General features: G+C 58.2%; 1 pseudogene; it reads right to left on the reverse strand.

Moving 5' to 3' along the window:
* Positions 1–20106, reverse strand: part of LOC128948120 (Fc receptor-like protein 4) — a 93237-nt pseudogene that overhangs the window by 43299 nt on the left and 29832 nt on the right.

Below are 20106 nucleotides of genomic sequence, written 5' to 3' on the forward strand. Positions count from 1 at the left end.
ATAGCTAGAATTCTGCAAAGAGTAAAACAAAATGCAGATCATCACTGGTGAGATGTGGTCTTTAAGAAGTCACCAACTGCAAATAGAATCTTTAATAAGTTGTGTCATCCTACTGTAGTTTTGTTAATGTTAGTTAGAATAAGTTTAAGATTATCCATTGTGAAACGTACATGGTAAAGCACTAAAGTACACTTGTTGTTCTTTTACTTTGTACAAATAAGAATTTGAACAAAATAAAAGAATTTACTTCCCCCTTTTAGGAAAGGGGAGAATGAGGCAAAATGAAAATTTTCCAAGATAGACATTCATTTTAATTTAGGTGAAATGTACATTTTTGAGTAAAGTCTGCATTTAGAAACCGTAGTTATTTAGCTAGACAGCAAGGCCTAAGCTCAGTGAAGTTATTTCAGCGAAGGACAGAGATAAAGGGGGGGAGACAGAAGATGACAGGGAGAGACAGGGACTGCTGTAAGGGCAAGTCAGCCTGACCTCGGAATTCTTTCAGATAAAAAGGAACTAGTGCCAAATGTCACACGAAACCCATAAACTATATTGTGAAACTGTATGCATATGTATTTGAGAGGGAGATAAAAAGAGACCTGAAGTTCTCAGAGGAACGCATGTCTTTTTTGAGGAGAGCAATCTCTGCATGCGTCCAGCACTGTAAGAAACATACCAGCTTTAACACTTTCAAAGAGTTGTGGAGTACTTTTACTTTTCTCCACAAAACAAATGTGTCCCGGCCCCCCCATACTCAGTCCTTGCTCACTCGGTGCCCACGATGTGGTTATTGAGCACAGTCGCCTCCTCCTGGGGGGTCCTGTCGGGATAAGGGGGGCACTGGTGGTGTCTGGGGAGGGGAAAAGGGGAGTCCCAGCCCGAGCCCCCCAGTCACCTGTCCTGGAGCTACCTGGTGGCAGCAAGGAAAATGGGAGGGGGTAACCGAGGGGACACTGGGACCCCTGAACCTTCCTGGGATTTTAGCAGCTCCAACCACCCACAGGACTCCCCTAATCCCCATTGCAACCCCGATTCCCAATGAACCCCTGATTCTTCCTGGACACTCTAAGCACCGCTGAAGCCCCCAGAAATTCTGCACCACCACAGGGCCCTAACCCCCTGGTGCCCCCAACCCTCTTTGTCCCTGGAACCCCAAGCCTGGCAGGGAGAGGCACCCCCAAACTCCCCCAGGACGCAAAAAGGTCCTCCAACATCCCTGCACAGCCCTCCAGGACCTCACCAAACTCTCCAGGAGCTCCCAGTGCCAACCCAATATTCCTCAAAGCCCACCCAGCGATGACCCTGGAGCACAACCAAGACCCTCCAAATTCCCCCCACATGCCCAAGACCTCCAGTCAAGGTCACTGCAGGCTCAGTGTCCACCAGCTCAGGGGCCCTGGGTGGTGCCGATCTCTGACTCCATTCTGGGGTCTCCCCCTCACTCCAGGACCCCCATTCCCCCATGGTCGCCCACCCCGGCGGTGCCACCAGTGACAGCCCCCAATGACAGCCAGGAGCAGGAGCAGGAGCAGGAGCAGGAGCAGGAGCAGGAACAGGAGGGTCCTGCCGACATTCACAGCCACTGCTGGGAATAGAGTGGGACACACTGAGGTGACCCGGAACCATGGGGTCAGTAACACTCCGGTAACCCTGTGTGACCCCACCTGTGACCCAGGATGAGCCCGGTGTCACCTCCAGGGCCAGCTCAGGGCTGAGGGCCCGGAACACGCTGTGCCTGTCCTGTCCCAGCTGGTTGGTGGTGACGCACTGGTAGGTGCCCAAATGTCGCACATCAATGTCCCCGAGCTGCAGGAGGGGACCCTGGGCCACCTCCTGCCCGCTGTGCAGCCAGGTGAAGGTGACAGGGGCTGAGCCAACCTGCACTGAGCAGCGCAGGGTCACGTTGTCACCAACACGCACCTGGTGTGACAGGGGACTGAGGCTGATGGTGGCATTGGCCACGGGCACAGTGGGGACACAGGGCTGGCACTTGGCGAGGTGGTATGGGGGAGCCGTGGATAGGGTCATCCCCAGCCCAAGGGTCCCGCTCACCCAGGACGGTTACATTCAGGGCGTCGCTCTCCGCCTCGCTATCCACATCGCTGACACGGCACCAGTACTGGCCGCTGTCATTGTCCCCATTGTGGCGCAGCTCCAGGCGGGGGCCAGTGCCCAGCTGTGCCCCTGAGCCCTCCTGGTGCCAGGAGAAGGAGAGAGGACCTGTCCATGTGGCCACTGCACAGCCCAGCACCAGGCTGTCCCCGAGTGTCGCCTGTACCCCGGGGGTTAGTTCCCACAGTGACACCCCCGAGGGCAGGATGCCTGTGGGATGAGGGGACAGCAGAGGACAGTGAGGGACCCGGGGCACTTCGAGAGGTGCAGCAGGACCCCAATGTGGGAGAGAGGGCACAGACATGGGGAGTCTTGGAAACAGGGGAATGGGGGGTTCAGGAGGGGAGACACCTGGAGAGGGAGTGGGGCAACACCAGGGAGGGTATAGGGACCCAGGGGAGGATGGTGGGATCTGGGGAATGTGCGGGGACCTCAGAGAGGGATAGGGGGGAGCAAGAAGGATTGAAGGTACCCAGTGAGGGATAGGGAGACATGGGTGAGGAATGGGGCACCTGGTGAGGGACCTGGGGCTGGGAGGGCAGGACATGGAAAAGGTGTCAGGGAAGGATGGGGGTATCCATGTAGGGCTGGGGGATCAGGGGAAAGACAGGAGAAAGGAGGAGGGGAGGCAGGGACAGATCTGGGAAAGGTTAGGGCCACAGGGCAGGTGTCAGGGAGCGCTGGGAGTCCCCATGCAGTGCTGGGGGCCCAAGGAGGCTGTGGGGGCTCCCTGTGCTCATCCCCACACTCACTGTGCAACGTGACATGGAGCTGGGTGCTGCTCTTCTGCATGGCCCCCCCTTGGAGTGCACCTGGCAGCTGTAATTCCCCTAGTGGGAGACCCCCACGGTGGGCACCAGAAGCTGTGGGGACCCCTGCAGACCCCCCACCACCTGCCCGTCCTGGTAGAACACATGCAGGAGGAAGGCCCTGGGCCGCAGGGGGCTGGGAGTGCTGAGGCAGCTGAGATTCAGGGGGGACCCCACGGTGGGCTCGGAGGGACCCTCCAGCACCGGCACCGAGAAGAGCTCTGGGAAGGAAAGGGGACATGAGGACTGTGACTCTGAGTCTGCTGGGAAGTGGCTTTTGTGGTTGTCAGGAGATTGGAGTTCCCGCCGTGGGGGTGCTCACCGTGCACTGTCACTCTCACTGGCACCGACTGTGCCCACATTGACATTTCGGTGTCCACCCAGCCCCTGCAGCTGTAGTGGCCACGTTGGAGCAGCTGCAGAGGGGACAGGGACAGCTCGGCCCCATAGCTAGACCTCCCCACCTCCTTGTCCCCATGGTAGAATCGCACCTCTGTGAGTAGCATGTCCCGCCAGCGCCGGCAATGCAGTGTCACCGTGTCTCCCTGCAGCAGTGCCCGTGCCAACACCTGCAGAACCAACCGGGCTGTGGGACACAGGGGTCTTGTCACACCAGGGGTCCCGTTTTCCTAAGGGTTCCCCCATTGGGTCACACCCAGGGCACCAGGGGTGCCCAATTCCAACATGGGGTTCTCCACAATGGGATGCAATGGGATGTCCACAGAGCAGGGGATGGGCTTTGGTCACACAGGAGATTACCTATGGAGCAGAGACCACCCAGAGCCCTTGGGGTCCCTGTGAGTGCCAGGTTGGGGACACCCAAAACCCCTCACTGTCTGAGCCTGTCATGGGGAGGCTGCACCCAGTGCCAGGTCTGTCACACATGTGGGTGCCTTCCACGTTGACAGTGAAGTGGTCACATTCCTCCTGCCAGAGGCATTGCTTGTCTTTGTACAAGGTAGCATCACCAGCTGTCCTTGAGCCCTGGCAGGTCAGTGTCACCCAGTCCCACAGCACCGTAGGCCTCCAGGCGGTCTCCATGAGGAACTGGGTGGTCTGGGCACCTGCAGGTGACAGGGGACACCAGCCTGCCAGGGCCAGTGTGGGGCTGGGGAGAGCGAGGTGGGGCCATGGCATACCTCGAGGACTCACCAGCAAGGCCAAGGGTCTGGGCTGGAAGGGAGAAGGGACAGGGCTCAGTGGGGGTGGCACTGTGGGGACATGGTGGCACAGGGCATGATGGCTTCCCCAAACGGTCCCTGTGGGGACAGCAGCTACTGTAGGAAAGTGTGTGATGGTGGTCCCCAAAAGATATTTTGCGAAGCAGGGAGACATGTCTGTGTCACAGCCACCCATGCACCACATCCATGTGGCACAGACACCTTGGGACCATGTACACTGAAGCCACCCTGGGCTGAATCAGAACATGGGGACACTGTGGACACTCCGGGCATGAGTACACCACAGACACAGCCCATGCTGGCCCAGGTCATCCCCACCAGCTCATGATCCCATCCCCATGATCACATCCCCATGGCCACATCCTCACTGTTCTTGTCCCCTTCTGTCCCCGCATCCCAGTTCCCTTGTCTCTATGCCCAGAGCTACCTGAGCCCAAAGGTGCCAGTCCCAACTTTCCTGTCCCCACATCTCCATCCCCAAATTCCTGCCCCCTTGTTCTTGTCCTGAAAGCCACCCTACATCCCCAGCCCCATCAAGGTCTGCTGTGGTTAACATTGACTGGCACTGCTGGCATTGGTGACCTCAGGGGATCCCACAGCCCCTCTGTGCCCCCTCCCCTCCCCATCCCCAGGGTGTCAGGCCCATGCATGGGGCACTCACCCCAGAGGAGCAGCGCCACCTTCCTGGCCATCCCGGTGTCCCCAGACATGTGCACTGGCTGTCCCTTGCTGCTGGGGATGGCTGTCCCCTGGGTGGTGGCTCTTTGGCCAAAGGGGAAGGAAGCGAGGTCAGATCTTGCCCTCATGCGTAGGTGGCACCTGGTGGGGGCAGGGTGGCCACAAGCTGGGCCCAGGCTGTGGGCAGTGTGGGTACAGAGCGGGTACAAGATTGGATGGAACACAGTGGGACATGGGGTTCCCACGAGTGGGGGGCTCAGAGAGTTTTGGGAGCCAGGGCTGTGTGACCAGGGGAATGGGGGGTCCCAGGAATGGGGGCCCTGGGAATGGGGATCCTGAAGAGGGGGAATCACCAGCGACAGGGGGTGCCATGGGAATAGGGGTTCCCAATGCTGGGCGGACTGTGAGATGGGAATCCCAGGGGAATGTGGGCTCCAGGGATTTGGGGTCATGGGATGGGGATGCTGGGGGAATGAGGGGTCCTGTAGGAATTGGGGTCCTTGGAGAATCAAGGTCCTGGGGAAAGGAGGATTTCAGGGGATGAAATGAATAGCAGAGGGTTCTTTGGGAATGGGATACTGGGCCATGGAGATCCTGGGGAATGTAAATATTGGGATAGAGGTCCCATACAATGTGGAACATATAGAAATGGAACTCCCATGATTTGATTTCCAAGGGAATGGAAGTCCCAGGGATGGGCAGTGGCTGAGTGGACCCATGGGTCTCAGCTCCTTCCTGGGTGCCTCAGATTTTTGGGAGACTTGTGGCCCAGCACAGCCTCCACAAGGTGCCGGCAGTCAGGGCGTCACCCCAGACAGATTCCAAGGGGCTCTGAGTCTGTGGAACTGCTGCAGAGGTGAGAATTCTGTGGGGGAAAAAGGCCTGCCTGTGGTTTGCTCAACCCTGCAAGAAACACAAAATCCAAAGGGAGCCCAAGCAGCAGCTCTGCGAGGGCCTCTGATGGTTTTCAGAGCAGGCCTGGCTTGAAAAACCCCTGCAGGGGCAGCTGCGGGTGAACCAGTCCAGAAATGCAGCAATTGATCATTTTCTCCCTTTGCCCAAGGTTCTGAGAGAGCCTCAAATATCCTTCAAAGACAACAACAATCTGTTCAAAAACCTGATCAGGTCCATCGTCCTTCCTGTCTCAAACCTGCAGCCCTTTGTAACAGCCTGAGAGGAATCTTTGGGTTCTGACCATGGCTGCTAGACATGAGGGAACAGTGTAGAAATATCGAACAGGGGCTCACCCACAGCCATGGTGGGGCAGTGGGGAGTGACTCTGTGTGGATTCCAGGTGTCCCCAAAGCTGCTCCATTCCTGCCCTCCTCATCTGAGTGAAAGGCTGAGGGTTTGCAGGAATTGTGGTATAAAGACCACAGATGCTGCTGTGGACCCGAGACCTGCCTGGGGTCAGGCACTTCCTTCCTTCCTCTTATTCGGGATCATGGAGAGCGGTCGCAGGTGTTGCACAGGGCGTGTGCCTGGCCCTGGGACACTGCTACGCTGCCAGTGGCATTGGGGGCTTCTGCCCGCTGCCAGGGATGGTGCCGTGACTGATTGGTACCCGTGAGTCTGCAAAAGGAGAGATTTCCCTTCCTCCCTCCCGTCCGAGGCCGCCATGGCCCCTGAGGGGATGGAGCTGGACCGGGGCGCCCCCTGCTGGCCGGGAGTGCTCTCTGCAGCCCCCCCTGCTGGCCGGGAGTGCTCCTTGCAGCGCCCCCAGCTGGCCACGGTTATAACTGCCACAAAAACCAACAGTGCTGAGCAGGAGCGAAAGTTCTGGGTTTGTGTTGTTTGTTCTGTTCTGCTTTATAAATTTTCAAGAAAAGAGCTTTTATTCCTTTTTCTACACTTTGGTCTGGAAGCCCCATCATTTTCAAAATTAATAAAAGTTTTAGGCATGTGTCTTCTTTCCATTCTAGGAATATTCCCACTTTCGTTGGGAGATATTTCTCATTTAAATGAGTTGCCAGCTCCCGCATTCCAGCATGGATGAGGCCGACATACCAAGAAAGAAAGGGTCAGGGACTTAACCACCTCGTGCTCTGCCTTTTAAGCCAGTTGGGCCACCAAGGGCCCTCTTCCCAGGTGGCACTTCTGGTCACCCAGCTGCTCAGGCACTGTCTTTGGTAGAGCATCACACTGTCCCTGTGTTCCATGGCTGACAGACTGATGCGTAGACGAGCCCCTATCTCACCAGAAGCAAAGCCTGACCCATCCCTGCCACACACAGCTGTTCCAAAATGTCTCCAGACATCAAACTTCTCTTGTCTCTGACATCCCACCCTGTGCCATGGCTGGATCCTGACCTGCTCTGAAGAAGGGGAAGGCTCTGGAAACCCCCACAGGGCATTTGTGACATCCTCGTGGGTGCAACAGGGCAGAGGAGGGGTTTGGGACAGGGCACAAGAGAATCCAGAGCCTCCTGAAGGCCGCTTTGGCCATCAGAGCAAGGAAGTTGTAAGTTGCAGGTTCCTCTGGTGGAGGAATTGTGCAGGGGAGAGTTTCCAGGGTTTGTTCCTTTTGGGGACTTCCCCAGGAAATTGATCTTTTTGTGAAAATATGGAATCTGACACTTGTTGCTATTGCTTTTGGTTTTATCCTCTCTCGTTGCTGTTTCAGGAAATTGTTCTTCTCTCAGCCCTTTGGGATCTTTGTGCCTCCACAGGGAGGGGCAGTTTTTAGTGGCAGCACACACACAAGTGGGTGCCCATGGGTGGGGACACCGAGTGCACCCCAGTTGTTGCCAGTGTCACAGCACAACCTCATTGATTTCACTGGGATTTCTTGGTTGCCTGTGTGGTCCCCGCAGCTCTACATAGGCCACCAAGGGTTACTGGTGGTTGGTGACGCCTGGGGGCCCTGCAGGACACAATGGTTGGAGGGACCAAGGCGGGTGGAGTGACACCAGTGGGTGATGTGTCACTGTCACCCCAATCCACGTTACTCACGCTGCGCCTGCTTGGTGCTCACAACATGGATGTACAGCACCTCCCCCTCCTCTGGGGGGGCCAGGGGATCCGGGGGAGGCCTGTGGGTATAAAGAAAATGTGTGGGAGGCAATGGAGACTTGTGACATGCGGGAAAAAGGGCACTCATGGTTGAAGACCCCACTCACCATTTCTGCTGCTTTCTGGCAGCTGCAAAGGAAAGAGGGGAGGGGTGACTGTGGGGTCCCAGGGCCATACCCCTCTCAGGATTCCAGAACCCCTGTGGGACCCTCAATTCCTCTCAGGACCCCCAAGCATCCCTGAAGGCCCCCAGAATTCATGAGCCTCCCCAGTGCCCTGGGCCAACTCAGCCTCAGGAACTCAAAGCCCAGCAGGGACAGAGACGCTCCAAACACTCCCAGAAAGAACCCCCAACATCCCTGCAGGACCCTCCAGCACCTCCCCAAATCCTTCAGGACCCCTAGGCAAGGTGACAGTTCTGGGCCTATGGGTGCTGCCCTATCAGGCCCACACTCTGGGGCCCTCTACAGCCCCCTGGGGCCCCCTGTCCCCCATTGTCACCCACCCACACGGTGCCACCGGTGCCAGGCCACAATGACACCCACGAACAGGAGCAGGAAGAAAAGGGCCCAACTGACACCTGCGGCCACTGCAAAAAACAGAGGGGGACACATGAGGATCATCCATCACCCCAGAGGTCCTGCAATCCTGAATGACCCTGTGTGACCTTACCTGTGTCCCTGTGTCCCCACGGTGTCACCAACAGGGACAGCTCAGAGCTGAGTGCCTGGAACACGTGGTGTCCATCCTGTCCCAGCTGGTTGGTGGCCATGCACTGGTAGGTGCCCGAATGTTCAACCCTGACGGCCCTGATCTCCAGGAGGGCACCCTGGGCCACCTCCTGCCCATTGTGCAGCCAGGTGAAGGTGACAGGGACTGAGCCAACCTGCACCAAGCAGCGCAGGGTCCCGTTGTCACCTGCATGCACCTGGTTTAACAGGGTACCAAGGGTGATGGTGGCATTGGTCACAGGCACTGTGGGGACAGAGACAGGGCTGAGGCCACAGGGAGTGGCTGGCAGCTGGTGTGGGGGGGCAGGGACAAGGGGGTGGGTGTGATGGGGGATGTTGAGGATGTGGTCACACCCCGCAGGGATGAGGGGACACAGGGCAGAGGCGGAGGGACACAAGAAAGGTGTCTTGGGGACATAGAGGTACCCACAGAGGAGACCCAGGGAGGCTGTGGGGACTCCCTGTGCCCATCCCCGCACTCACTGCGCACCGTGATGTGGAGCCGAGCGCTGCTCTTCCGCATGCCCATCCCCTCGGAGCACACCTGGCAGCTGTAATTCCCATAGTGGGAGACCCCCACTGCTGGTGGGCACCAGCAGCTGCGGGGACCCCTGCGGGCCTCTCACCATCTGCTCATCCTGGTAGAACATGTACAGGAGGGGGGCTCGGGGCCGCAGGGGGCTGGGAGTGCTGAGGCTGCTGAGAGTCAGGGGGGACCCCGGGCTGGGCTTGGGGGGACCCTCCAGAACTGGTATCCAGACAAGCTCAGGGGAGGAGATGGGGGACTGTGGGAATCGTGACCCCGAGTCCCTGGCGAGGGGCTGTCGTGCTGTCGGGTTAGCAGATGTGAGGTGCTCACCATGCACTGTCACTGTCACCAGCGCTGACTCCTCCCATCCCTGTGATACCCCGTTGTTCACCCAGGCCTTGCAGCGCTAGCGGCCTCTGTGGTTCAGCTGCAGAGGGGACAGGGACAGCTCGGTCCCATTGTAGAATCCCCCCAGTTCTGTTTCCTCGTGGTAGAAGAACACCGAATCAACCGACTTCTCCTGCCTGTACCGGCAGCGCAGTGTCAGCGTTTCCCCCTCCAGCAGTGCCCGTGCTGGCACCTGCAGCACCAGCTGGTCTGTGGGGCAGAGGGGTGCCGTCACATCACAGGGGTCTAGAGGGTGCTGATGTCACTGGGACCCCCATACTGGGTCACAGCCAGCACACCAGGTTTTCTCAATTTCAACACAAGGGTCCCACAGTACTGGGATACTCTGTTATGTCCCTGTGTGTAGGACATGGGCTCTGATCACACCAGAGGGAGACCCATGGAGTGGAGCCCACCAGAGTCCTCGGGGTTCTTGTGGGTGCCAGGCTGAGGACACAAACCATTCTCACTGTCTGAGACATTCACGGGGCAGCTGAGCCCAGTGCCGGGTCTTTCACACATGTAAGTGCCACTCTCAGTGACAGTGAAGTTGTTGCTTCCCTCCTGCCCCCCAGTGCTGCCCATCCTTGTACCAGGTGGTGGCACCAGCAGTCCCTGAGCCCTGGCAGGTCAGTGTCACCCGGTCCCATAGCACCGCCGGCCTCCAGGGGGTCTCCATGACAAGCTGGGTGGTCTGGGCACCTGCGAGTGACAGGGGACACCAGCCTGCCAGGGCCAGAGTGGGACTGGGGAGAGTGGGGTGGGGCCATGAGTCCCCCAAGGACTCAACAGTGAGGCTGAGGGTCTGGGCTGGAAGGGAGAAGGGACAGGGCTGGGTGAGGGTCATGGGGACACTGTGGACATCCTATTGTTTGCACTGGCCCCCTCCACCAGCTCTACAGTACCTGTCCCCAAGGCCACAACCCCATGGTCCTGTACCCATTATCCCATTCCAATGGCACCTGTTGTCCCAGCCCATCTCCATGCTAAGTGGCCCTTGTCCCTGTCCCTGCATCCCTGTTCCCTTGTCCCTGTCCCCACAGCTACCCAAGCCCCAAGGCTCCTCTGCTATATCCTTGCCCCAAAATCTCTATGTCCCTGTTCCTGTCTCCATCACGAGTTCCCCTGTTTCTGTCCCTAAAGCCACCCCACAATTCTGGTCACACTGGGCTCCATGCCCTGCACTGGCTCTGCTGGCATTGGAGATCTCAGGGGACCCTGCAGCCCCCCTGTAACCCCTCCCCTCCCCATCTCTGGGCCTGTGCCTGGAGCACTCATCCCACAGGAGCAGTGCCACCTTCCCAGCCATCCCGGTGTCCCCAGCCATGTGCACTGGCTGTCATTCACTGCTGTGGCCACCGCTCCCCTGGCTGGCGGCTCTTCGGATGAAGGGGAAGGAAGCGAGGTCAAATCTCGTCCCCATGTGTAGGTGGGCCTTGGTGGGGGCAGGGTGGGGACAGGATGGGGGCAGGGTGGGGAACTTGTGGGACATGGGGGGGATGGTGGGATATGGTGCGGACATGGTGTTGCCAGAATTTGGGGTCTGAGGCCATGCAGGGAGACAGGGATGGGTGTTCAGGGGAATGGGATACCCAGGTATTTGTGGTCCCAGGGAAATGGGGGTACCAGGGTTTGGGTGGACTGAGACTTGGGGATGAGGGTCTCAAAAGAACGTGGCCTCCTGGGATTTGTAATCATGAGATAGGGGCCATGGCATGGAGGTGCCAGGGAAAAAGGGGTCCCTGTGAGATTGGGGGCCCTGGGTGAATGAAGGTCCCCAAGGGAAGGGGTGTCCCAGGGACTGGAATTACTGGGAAGGAGTTCCTTTGGGGTTGGAGATCCTGGGGAATTGCAGTCCAGGCATGAGGGTCTCAGGGAAGGTGGGACAGAAGGAAATGGGGTCCCAAGGGGTCCCAGGGTGATGGGGGTGTCAGGGATGGGCAGTGGCTGAGTGGGACAGAGGGGTCACAGCTCCTTCCCTGAGTGCCTCAGATTTTGGGGTGACATGGGGAGCCACAAAATCCCTTCCGGGGTGCTCATTTCCTGGCCAGGCATTGCATGGGGATCCTGAGTATCTCTGCCTCTGTGTCCTCCCCTGCCCTTGACATTTTCCTCTCTTTATTTCTCTTTTTTCCTTATTCTCCTTACTTTTTGCCATATCACCTCACCCCCAGTTCCTGGCTCAGCAATCCTGGGGTGCATCTGAGCAGGGGAGGGGTTGGATGGACCCAGGGGAGGGGGAAAATGGGGAATGGTGGGTGCAGGAAAGGGTGGGGAGGCTGTGGGGGATGAAGATGTAGGGCTGTGCTCTCTTAACACTTTCACAGTCTTTGTCCTGGACAAGAAGGGAGAGGCCATTTGTGCTGAGAGTCAGATGGGAAAATGGGGGTGGTTCTCTCCTGGGGGGCACATCCGGGGGTGGGTCCTGTGAGGATCCTGTCCCAGGGGGTGACACATCCTGGCATGGGGGGTGTCCTGTCCCAGGTGTGGCAGTTCCAGAAATGTCCCTGCACATTCCTGGCCGGGTGCCTGTCCCAGGAATGGCTCATCCTGGGGACCCCTGTCAATGCAAGGGTGGGGCCCAGCCATGGCCCAGCCCCACTGCACAGGGATGGCCATTGCCCAGCCCTGCTCTGGCCAGCCCCAGGTGGCAGCCAGCACCTGAGGGTCCCCCCTGCCCCCTTGGCTTTGATTCTGACAGCTTTAGAGCTGCTGCACAGGTGAGAATTCTGTGGGTGGAAAAAGGCCTTCCTGTGGTTTGCTCAGCCCTGAAAGAAGCACAAAACCCAAAGGGAGCCCAAGCAGTAGCTCTGTAAGGGCCTTTGGTGATTTTCAGAGCAGGGCTGGCTGGAAAAACCCCCAGCAGGGGCAGCTGTGGGGAAACCAGTCTGGAAATGCAGCAATTGATCATTTTGTCTCTTTGCCCAAGGAACTGAGAGAACCCAAGAATTACTGCAAAGACAACAACAATTGGCCTCCCTTTGGGTTTTGTGCTTCTTTCAGGGCTGAGCAAACCACAGCAAGGCCTTTTTCCTCTACAGAATTCTCACCTGTGCAGCAGCTCTAAAGCTGCCAGAATCAAAGCCAAGGGGGCAGGGAGGGACCCTCAGGTGCTGGCTGCCACCTGGGGCTGGCCAGAGCAGGACTGGGCCATGGCTGTGCCTCACCCTTCCATTGACAGGGGTCCCCAGGTTGTGCCACCCCTGGGACAGGCACCAGTCCAGGAATGTGCAGGGATGTTTCCACAATTGCCACACCTAGGACAGGACCCCCATACCTTGATGTGTCACACCCTGGTGAAGGATCCCCCCCAGGACAGGACCCCCCTGGATGTGCCATGCCAGGACACAAGCCCCCCATTTTCCCATCTGACTCTCAGCACAAACAGCCTCTTCCTTCTTGTCCAGGAAAAAGAAAGTGTTGAAGGGGCACAGTCCAACACCTCCATCCCCCACAGCCTCCCTACCCTTCCCTGCACCCCCCACTCCCCTGGCTCCCCCAACCCATTCCCTGCTCAGGTGCTCCCCAGGATTGCTGAGCCAGGAATTGGGGGTGAGGGGACATGGTACAAAAGTGAGGACAATAAGGAGAAAAGAGAAATAAAGAGAGGAAAATGTCAAGGGCAGGGGAGGACACAGAAGCAGAGCTACCCAGGACCCACATTTTATGTCTGCCCTGGAAAGGAGCACCCCAGGGGTCAGTGCTGGGCCCCGTGTCATCCCAAAATCTCAGGCACCCAGGGAAGGAGCTGAGATCCCTGTGCCCATCCAGAAATGGCTCATCCCTGGCAACCCCCTTCCCCTGGAAACCAACCATGGGAGCCCTATTCCTTAAGTCCCGTCTTGCCTGGGACCCCTATCCCAGTACTGACATTCCCCAGGATCTCCATGGCCCAGGATAACATTCCAAAGGAACCATCTCCACTTCTTTCCATTCCCTGAAATCTTCTTTCCCCCAGGACCTTGGGGAAGGTCCTATACCAGGCCCCCATTCCCACGGGACTCTCATTCCTCCAGTGTCCCCATCCCATGGCCCCAAATCCCTGGAGCCCACGTTCCCCCAGGACTCTCCTTCCTGAGTCCTCCCAGTTCTGGGAACCCCCATTCCCTTACTCCCCCCCCCCATCCCCATTGATTCCCCCTCCTCAGGACCCCCATTCCCCTGGACACTCATCCCCATGTCCCCAAACCCACCAAGCCCCCCACACCTGGGAACCCATATTGCACCTTGTCCCACCCAGCCTTGTCCCCATCCTGTCCCCAGCTTGTGGCCATCCTGCCCCCACCAAGGGCCACCTACATGTGGGGACGGACGTGACCTCGCTTCCTTCCCCTTCATTCAAAGAGTCACCAGCCAGGGGAGCGGTGGCCACAGCAGCAAGTGACAGCCAGTGCACATGGCTGGGGACATGGGCATGGCCGGGAAGGTGGTGGTGCTCCAGTAGGGTGAGTGCCCTGGGCATGGGCTTGACACCACTGGGATGGGGAGGGGAGGGGGCACAGAGGGGCTGTGGGGTCCCCTGAGGTCATCAATGCCAGCAGGGCATGGAGGCAGTGTGACCAGGGTTGTGGTGTGCTTTTGGGGACAGGAACACAGGACAGGAAGAGGGGAACTCGGATGTCAGGAGAGGGGGATGGAATGTGGGGATAAGGATGTGGCAGAAGGAACCTTGGGGCTGGGGCAGCAGTGGGATCTGGGACAGGGGGATGCAGGGACAGGGACAACATGACCGGCAACATGTGTTTGGGCCATGGGGACAGGTGCCATCAGAAATGGACAATGGGCACAGGGCCATAGGGATGTGGCCATGGAGCTGGCAGGGGTGAGCTGTGCCAGCAAGGGGCCCCCATGCCTGAGAATGGGTGGCTGCAGTGTGCCTGTCCTCGAGACATCTGTGCCACACCTGTGCCCCCACAGAGCCTGTTTGGGAACAGCCCCTTAACCCCATGCCTCTGTGCCTCTGTCCCTGCAGTGCCACCCCCATCCAGCCCTCTCTCACCTCCCTTCCAGCCCAGACACTTGGCCTTGCTGGTGAGTCCTCGGGGAATGCCATGGCCCCACGTCACTGTCCCCAGCCTCACACTGGCCCTGACAGGCTGGTGTCCCCTGTCACCCGCAGGTGCCCAGACCACCCAGGTCTACGTGGAGCCCCCTGGAGGCTGGCGGTGCTGTGGGACCGGGTGACACTGATCTGCCAGGGCTTGGGGACCGCTGGTGCCACTACCTGGTACAAGGATGGGCAGCATTGGCAGCAGGAGAGACACGACCACTTCATTTTCACTGAGACTGGTACCTACACATGTGACAGACCCGGCACTGGGCTCAGTTCCGCTGTGAGAGTCTCAGATGGTGAGGGGGACTTGGGTGTCCAAAGCCTGGCACCCATGGGGACACCAAGGGCTCTGCATGGTCTGTGCTCTATGGGTCATCTCCTGTGCGACCTGAGCCTGTCCCCTGCTCTGGGGACATCCAAGAGTATCACAGTGTAGAGGGACCCCCGTGTTGGAATTGGGCACCCCTGGTGCCCTGGGTGTGACCAAATGGGGGATCCCAGTGTCATTGGGTGTGACAGGACCCCTCTGTCCCCCAGACCCACTGGTGCTGCACAGGCCAGCATGGGCACTGCTGGAGGGGAACAGGGTGACACTGCACTGCTGGGGCCGGGGGAACTGCACGGTCACCTTGGTGTCCTTCTACTCCAAGGGGAAGAAACTGCGGGGACTCCATGATAGGAGCAAGCTATCCTTGGCCCCTCTGCAGCTGAGCCAAAGCAGCAACTACAGCTGCAGGAGCTGGGTGGGATCCTGGAGGCAGTAGGAGTCATAGCGGGTGACAGGGACAGTACAAGGTGAGCATCCCAGAGCATCTCAGTGTGGGGGAATCTGTGCTGGAATTGGGGACCACTTATACACTGGGTGTGACCCAATGGGGGGATCCCCATGAAAACGGGACCCTGGAATGACAGGACCCCTGTGTCCCGCAGTCCAGTAATAGTTGCAGGTGTTGGCACAGGAGTTGCTGGATGGGGACACGGTGACACTGCGATGCTGATGCTGGCGGGACGTGCCGGTCACCAAGTGCAATTCTACCATGGGGACAAGGAGGTGGAGGGGTCCCGTAGCGGGATCGAGCTGTTGTTGTCCCCTCTGCAGCTACACCACAGTGGAAACTGCAGCTGCAGGGGCTTGGTGGATTCTGAAGTGTCACTGTGAGCACAGTCATTGCCAGTGACATTGACAGTGCACAGTGACCACGCCCATGGCTGGAACTCCAAAATCCTGACACCCCCAAAGCCGCTTCCCAGCACACTCAGAATCACAGTCCTCACCTCCTCACCTCCCCTCTCCTTCCCAGAGCTCTTCTTGGTGCTGGTCCTGGAGGGTCCCCACGAGCCCATCCAGGGGTCCCCCCTGACTCTCACCTGCCTCAGCACCCCCAGCCCCCTGCGGCCCAGGGCCTTCCTCCTGCACGTGTTCTACCAAGACGGGCAGGTTGTGCGGGACCCACAGGGGTCCATGCAGTTGCTGGTGCCCACCGTGGGGGTCTCCCACTCGGGGAATTACAGCTGCCAGGTGCACTCCGAAGAGGGGGCCGTGCAGAAGTGCACTGTCCAGCTCCACGTCATGGTGAGCAGTAAGTGCGAATGGGCATGGGGACTCCACAGAGACGCCCTGAGTCCCCTGGTTGGGGACCTCCAGCTCCCCCTGACACCTTTCTTGTGTCCTCCCACCTCTCTTCTGTGTCCCGCACCCCTCCATGATTTTACCCCATATCTGACATCCTCCATCACACCCATCCCCCCATCCCTATCCCCCCACACCAGCTGCCAGCTCCTCTCTGTGGCCTCAGCCTTGTCTCTGTCCCCACAGTGCCCGTGGCCAATGCCACCATCACTCCCGGTCCCCTGTCACATCAGGTGCGTGCAGGTGACAACGTGACCCTGCACTGGTCAGTGCAGGTGGGCTCAGCCCCTGTCACCTTCACCTGGCTTCACAACGGGCAGGAGGTGGCCCAGCGTCCCCTCCTGGAGTTTAGGGACATCGACGTGGGGCACTCAGGCACTTACCAGTGCATGGCAACCAACCAGCTGAGACAGGACGGGCACCACGTGTTCCAGGCACACAGTCCTGAGCTCGCCATGGAGGTGAAACTTGGCTCACCTTGGGTAATAGGTGGGGTCACATGGGGTCACCAGGGAGTGCAGGACTCCTCTGGTGATGGGTGATCTTGATGTGTCCCCTTCTGTTTTTTGCAGTGGCGACACGGGTCATTGGGGCCCTTTTGTTCCTGCTCCTGCTCGTGGGTGTCATTGTTGCCTGGAACCGGTGGCACTGTCAGAGTGGGTGACAATATGGGGACAGGGGTCCCAGGGAACTGTAGAGGCCCCAAGTGTTGGGGAGCGATAGGGCAGCACCCACAGCCTCAGAATTGTGACCTTGACTGGGGGTCCTGAAGAATTTGGGGCGGTGCTGGAGGGTTCTGAGGATATGTTGGGGCTTCTTTCAGGGATCCTGGTTGTGTTTGGGGGTCTCTGTAACTTCTGGGCTTTGGGTTCTTGAGGTTGAGTTCATCAGAGGCACTGAGTTCTGGAGGGGGGCGGCTCCAGAGATGCTTGGTGGTCCTGAGGGGAATTGAGGGTCCAATGGGAGTTCAGGAATGCTGAGAGGGGGCAGGGCCCCGGAACCCCACATTCACCCCTCTCCTCTTTCTTTTGCAGGTGCCCAGAAGAACAAGGAAAGGTGACTGGGGGACTCAAACCACACTCTCCCCTTTTACCCCATCCCCCAAGACCTCCCATTCCCTTTCCCGCATCCCCTTTATTCCTTTAGGACCTCCCCGGATCCCCTGGCCCCCCCAGAGGAGAGGGAGGTGCTGTACATACACATCATTGTCACCAAGAAGGCAGGGGATGAGTATAGGGGGGGACACATGCCGAGGGACACGTCACGAGGAACACCGCGAGGGTCACCCCATCCAGATCCCACAGTCCGTGTGTCTTGCAGTGTCCCCCCGTGCCACCACCCTCCAGGATCCCCAGCTGACCTACGCGCAGCTGCGGGGACCCCAGGCGCGACTGTGGGAACCCGGTGACATCTACGGGAATGTGCTGTGACACTGAGGGAAACTGGGCGGCACTGGGGGTCCCCATCGATGGGCACCCACTCGTGTGTTTGCTGCCACTAAAAACTGACCCACCTGTCCACATAGAGGCACAAAGATGCCAAAGGGCTGAGAGAAGAACAATTTCTTTTAACAACAATGGGAGAGAATAAAACCAAAAGCAAAAGCAACAAGGTTCTGACTCCAAATTGTCAGACAAGGAACGATTTCCAGGGAAAGCCACAAAAAGGAACAAACCCCAAACACTCCCCCAAGCACGTTTCCTCCACCAGAGGAACCTGTCAGGGCTCAGGCCCTTCCTTGCTCTGATGGCCACAGCAGCCTTCAGGAGGCTCTGGATTCTCTTGTCCCCTGTCCCAACCTCTCCTCTGCCGTGTTCCCCACACGAGGATGTCACAAAGGCCCTGTGGGGGTTTTGGAGCATCCCCTTTTCCCAGGAAGTCGGGTTCAGGCCATGGCAAAGGGTGGGGTGTCAGAGACAGGTAAAGTTTCATGTCTGGAGAAATTTTGGAACAGCTGTGTGTGGCAGGGGTAGGTCAGGCCTTGCTTTTTGTGAGGCAGGGCCCCATCTCTCCATCACACTGCGGACAGTGTGACGCTCTGACAAACCCAGGTCTGGTGTGGCTGAGTGACCAGAAGTGCAATCCGGGGAGAGGCCCCTTGGTGGCCCAACTGGCTTAAAAGGCAGAGCATGAAGTGCCCAAGTCTCTGACCCTGTCTCCCCTTGGGGTGTCTGTCGCATCGACACTGGAACCCAGGAGTTGGCTACTGATTTAAATGAGGAATATCTGCCAAGGTATGTGGGAATATTCCTGGAATGGAAAGAAGACCCACGTCTAAACTTTTTCTAATTTCAAAGATTATGGGGATACCAGACCAAAGTGTTGGACAATGAATACCAGCTTTTTACTGGGAAATTTATAAACAAGTATAGAACAACAACACAAACCCAGAACGTGTTTGTTGTCGTGGCAGTTATAACCATGGCCAGCAGGAGGCACTGCAGGGAGCACTCCCAGACAGCAGGGGGCGCTGCAGAGAGCACTCCCGGCCAGCAGGGGGCGCCCCGGTCCAGCTCCATCCCCTCAGGGGCCATGGCGGCCTCGGACGGGAGGGAAAGGGGGAAATCACTCCTTTTGAAAACTCACGGGCACCAATCAGTCCCAGCACCACCACTGGCAGCAGGCAGAAGCCGCCAAGGCAGCAGGTTGGATCCCAGTGCCCACTGGCAGTGTAGCAGTGTCCTGGGGCCAGGCACATGCCCTGCGCAGCAACCGCGTCTTCTCTCCATGATCCCAAATGGAAGGAAGGCAGCACCTGATCTCAGGCAGATCTCGGGTCCAAAGCAGCACCTCTGGTGTCTTTACACCACAATTCCTGCAAACCCTCAGCCTTTCACTCAGGTGAGGAGGGCACGGGTGGAGCAGCTTTGGGCACACCTGGAATTCAGACAGGGTCACTCCCCACAGCCCCAGCACAGCTGTGGGCAGAGCCCCTGATTGGTATTTCCACACTTTTCCCTCTGGTCTGGTAGACACATCCTGAACCCAAATATTCTTTCCATGAGGCTGCAGGTTTTGTTCAAGAAAGGGGATCCAGGTCAGGATGTTGAGCAGAATGTTCTGGATTGTGCTGTAGTTTTGTGGTTCTCTCTGTCCTTTACAAAGAGAAACAAATGATCAATTGCTACATTTCCAGGCCGGTTCCCTCACAGCTGCTCCTGCAGGGGGTATTTCCAGCCAGCCTTGCTCTGAAAACCATCAAAGGCTCTCCCAGAGCCACTGCTTGGGCTGCCTTTGGGGTTTTGTGCTTCTTGCAGGACTGAGCAAACCACAGGCAGACATTTTTCCTCCACAGAATTCTCACCTCTGCAACAGCTCGACACACCCAGAGCCCCTCGGAATCTTTTTTGGGTGACTGCAGGCTGCCGGTGCCTTGTGGGGGCTGTGCTGGGCCCTGGGTCACCCAAAAATCTGAGGCACCCAGGGAAGGAGCTGAGACCTATGGGTCCACCCCACCACTGCCTGTCCCTGGCATCTCCATTCCCCTAGAAATCAAATCATGAGTACCCCATTTCATATGTCTCCCTCTCTCGGGAACCTGTATCCCAGTACTCACATTCCCCAGGATCTCCAAGGCCCAGGACACCTCATTCTCAAGGAACCCTCTGCTGTTCATTCCATCCCTAAAATTCCCTTCCCACAGGACCTTGATTTTCACAGGACCCCCATTCCCAAAGGATTCCCCATTCCCCCAGCATCCCCATCCCATGACCCCAAATTCATGGAAATCACGTTCATCTGGCACTCCCATCCCTGAGACCCCTCAGCTGTGGGGACCCCCATTCCCAGTGACTCCTCAGCACCCCCATTCCCAGGGACCCCATCCCTGGGACCCCCCATTCCCCTGGACACCCATCCCCACATCTCCAAATCCCCTGAGCCCCTCATTCCTGGGAACACCATGTCCCACCATGTCCCACCCAGCCTTGTCCCCATCCTGTCCCCACCCTGCCCACAGCCTGTCCCCAGCTTGTGGCCACTCTGC

The sequence above is a fragment of the Melozone crissalis genome, unplaced genomic scaffold, assembly GCF_028551555.1.
Source record: "Melozone crissalis strain CALT ecotype California unplaced genomic scaffold, PUWL_Pcris_2 ptg000114l_1, whole genome shotgun sequence".
Taxonomy (NCBI): domain Eukaryota; kingdom Metazoa; phylum Chordata; class Aves; order Passeriformes; family Passerellidae; genus Melozone; species Melozone crissalis.